Source organism: Triturus cristatus, chromosome 7 (assembly GCF_964204655.1).
Source record: "Triturus cristatus chromosome 7, aTriCri1.1, whole genome shotgun sequence".
Classification (NCBI taxonomy): Eukaryota; Metazoa; Chordata; class Amphibia; order Caudata; family Salamandridae; genus Triturus; species Triturus cristatus.
The window spans coordinates 1,049,855,627-1,049,859,624 of NC_140590.1; the positions used below are offsets into that span (position 1 = coordinate 1,049,855,627).

General features: G+C 42.7%; 1 long non-coding RNA gene across 1 annotated transcript in view; it reads right to left on the minus strand.

Moving 5' to 3' along the window:
- LOC146811078 (uncharacterized) overlaps positions 1-3,216 on the minus strand; it is a 51,066-nt gene extending 47,850 nt beyond the window's left edge. The window contains exon 1 of the long non-coding RNA XR_014965775.1: positions 3,114-3,216. This is a non-coding gene — a long non-coding RNA (uncharacterized LOC146811078). The remainder of the gene's footprint in view (positions 1-3,113) is intronic.
- Between the last annotated feature and the right edge of the window lie 782 nt (positions 3,217-3,998).

A 3,998-nucleotide genomic window follows, 5' to 3' on the forward strand; every position in this document is an offset into this window, starting at 1 on the left:
GTCGAGTCCATGTGCAGATTTAAGTCGCCCAGCAGTACCCTAAATAACCTTTGCATGTACTGTGGGGCCAGTGGTAATTTTGTCAAAATCTGTCTGAAGAAACCAAAGTCTTCGTTGAAGGAAAACTTGCGGCACCACCAGTAGGAGGGGTTGGACTGGTGGATGCGAGAGAAGACTCAACCCCCGATACTCATCAGTTAGCCAACACCCTGCAATCCTCAGCCCTGCATGCTGTCATATGTTATTCGGTGTTAAAACAGTTTCAAGCAACATTACATCATGTGAAATGTTATGGACATTGATACCTGTAATCTAATGTTCAATAAAATACAATCAAACAAAAAAGACAACAAAAGAATTGATAAGTATATATGTATGTTTCCAAGAGATGCAAAACTAATTAGAAACAGCTAACTAAAAATCCAAAACAAGATTTAGGTTTATTCACACTTTCAAAAGTGTAACTTTCCAGCCTCCTCTCCACCAGGGATTCCAGTCAAGCCTTCAGGATGTAGGATCTGCAAGACTTTCTGCTCCCAGGGAAAAAGTTGTAATGGGGGCGGGAGAACCACCATTGACCATGTGACGCTTGGAGGCCAGGGAATGCACTCTCCCCTGCCGGTCATTTCACCTCTTCCTAATTTACTCCTGTGTGCGCTAGCTGTTTGCTACAGCATTCACTCTGTCAACTATTCTGGTCCACATTTGCTTTTTCAGAGATATGGTTGTATTTTGCATTTGGGCTCCAAACAATTGTTGGTCCATTTTAATAATTTCATCCACCATGACTTACGATTCTCTCTCTGTAAAACAGGGATTACTCCTCCCTGACATTATCAAACAAGCAATAATGAAATACATTTTACTACCCACAAAAAATAAATGAGAGAAGAAATAAGGGACAAGAAACAGAGAAAGCCCCCCAAAATTGCTGTTTTAACTGGCAAGAGTTCTGCTTGAAATGTTGTGGTGTAGTGGAATGGTAAAGGATCATGGTATGAAATGGAGTGTGTTTATAGTGTGGTATGCAGGTGAACACAATTTGTCAAAACACATCAGGTGTGTGATGCTAGCATCCATCTTAGAGCCAAAGGAATAGTCCAATGTTGACCTCGTCCCACGATGGAATCTCTCCATCGGCAATCTGCTGCTAGGACACTGCCAGCACAACTGTAATATATAAATAGGCTTGGCGCAATCCTGCCACCCTGACAGCGATGGAGTAATGTTAGCCAGCAAAGAAGTCCTCTGCGTCAACAGTGGTGAACTGTTTATATGACGGAAAAACACTCTGTTGACACGGACGGCAATTCAGCCAGCACACATCTAAACATGGCTAGGGGATTCCCTCAGCTTGGCGTAGTACTTGTAAACTCCACTGCGGAGAGATGACTGGAGTTCCATCAAGATCTAAATCAGGCCCTAATTTGTTTTTTTGAAAAGGATTTCCTAGTAAAAACGCAAAACAGACACTTTGGTCCTGATTACAACTTTTGACGGAGTGGTGGAGTGGCAAACCGCTGAAGGTTGCTGCAGTCTGCCCGCCAGATTATGACTTTTAAGTAGTCTGACAGGTGGGCAGTATAGCGGTCCCAGGGCGATACCTCTTTTGAAGGCTGCGGTGCCTTCAAAAAAGGCACAACAACAGGCACGCCTCACAAGATTCCTGCATGGCATTGACTCAAAAGTCCATGCCGTGCAGGAACTATTGTGCATGTACACAGGGGGGCACATGTTATGCCCCCCTGTGTGCATGCACAAGGGGAGGAGGCACACCTTTGTTTCCTTCCTCTATGGTTTACATGGCAGAGGAACCGCCATGTAAACCCTGGAGGAGAGGAAACTTGTAATATGCTTGGAGGGACCACAGTGGTCCCATCAAGCATAAAGCGGCCTATGCCCACCATGCCACCTCCAGGGAATGGCAGTTTCCTGGCGGAATTGGTGGTCCCAGGGCAGTCCAACTGCCCAACTCCTAATGGGGTGGTCAGCCCGCCGATGCGGGGTGGCTGGATCCTCCACCGCTGTCTGCGGTCCTCGGACTGCAGACTCGTAATCAGGCCCTTTGTGTGTAAAAAAAAGAAGAAATGCCACTCATTAATGAGTAAGTCATTATGTACTATGCAGCACTATTCATAGTATTCTTGTTGAGCTAAATTAATAGAAGTATGCTAGTGTGCCGGGTACTTTGCTACTCTTTGCAGGCTGCCGCCGCGGCAGCAGTAATGGAAAATGCATTATCTTACTTTAATCCCAATGATCCTGCTCTTCTTCTACTCCTTTTCAATTCTACCCTGACTCCAAAGATGAATAATAATATATGACTCACTTCATGTATAAAACGTGGATATCCTGTCTGCCATAAGTAGACAGTGGGAAAAACGATGCACTCTAGTACAGAAAAATAAATGGAATATAGATTGTATTTGGCACGTTGGTCACAGAGTATTCCATCTGCCAAACTCTAAATAAGGCACTTAGCTCCACTTTACTCTCTGGGCTTGCCCTCTACCTCAAATTATCTTCAACAAACACCTTTGCATGGCAATAGGGAAACTTACTATACTGCAGGGTAAGTTAGAGGGATTAGGGTACGTAGAGGTTTTGCTATAGACTAGTGGGGTGTCACTTCTCATCATGTGCTAAGCTTTAGCTTAGTCAATCACACTAGCTGACAAACAATGGATGGGAAAAATTTGAACAGGTGCACGTTCACTATGAAAGCCGTGAAACATATATATACATAAATCACTTGACCAGAAAAATGTGGCACATGCCAATAATGGATTTTTCAATGTTTTGGTAGGCTGGGACAGAACATAGGAAAGAATAAATGAGTGAAGTACTTGTAGGAGGTGAAAGAGTGGGCTCTGGGAAACACACCTTGTTTTCGGTTTGTAATGTATTGAAAACTTCATATATGCTTCACTAACTGAGGCAGCTGCACATTGCACAACCAACACTGCAGTGCTGAATATAACCCTGGTGCAGCTAGGTCATGGTTGGCCAAATTCCATGGGCAGGGAGGTAATGAGTGATGAAATGTAGGAAATCTGGCTTGCTTAAGAAATACAGTATACTTAATTTGTCAAAAAGCAAGCAATTCAACTTACCACCAAATGTCTCAACCATGGCTGGGACCCTCTCCAACCACCTCCTCGGCCGCCTCAGGCGCATTGGTGCTACCGCTGACCCCAGCACTTGTGGTCTCTGGGACTAGAAAATAAATTACACATTTTTGATGCCAGATATGCCTCCTAAGCAATTTCTTTAAAAAATATATATATATATCACTGCTATACTTCACTACAGTTCGGTTTGCAGTATCTTCTATCAAAGCTAAAACTTTGGTAGGTTTGTTGGTTGACAATGTTAGAAAAGCCAGGTATTCATGCCAACCAAAATCTTTTCGTAATGGATGGGCAGAGATATGATGACTCTGAGTCATTAAAGCACAATGAAGGCATGGAATAATGGTCAATGAAGGACATATGGTCTTAGTTGGCAAATGCAATGGGGCCTCATACTTTCCTGTCATGCTGCACTGCCATGGAACTGCTAGTATATTGTATAAATGAATGATAACACAACACTGTGGGGAGGGGGTCCCACCATAGCCATGGTAACTTTCTGAGCAAGAAAATGAAAGTCTTCTCACCAAACATTCATGGTGAATATTAGCTTAGTTGGACATGCAATCTTCACAGTAGAGTACCAAAGCTCTGTTCTCTTAGTCTTACAGTACCATAAGTTAAATAAAGGGAGAGAGAAAGCTTTCTTACAAAGCAGAAGAAAGCTACAGACTAGTACAAACATAAGGAAGTCAGCTACAGAAACATGAAATATAGAAAAAAGAATAATGCAGGGATAACAAGAATTTAACATTCAATAGAGGAGTTAACAAAAAGGAGACAGATTGAAAAAATAAACAAGGCAACATTATTCTTATAGCAGAGAGAGGTATAAATTAGGGAAACAATAACAATAACAGGACTTAC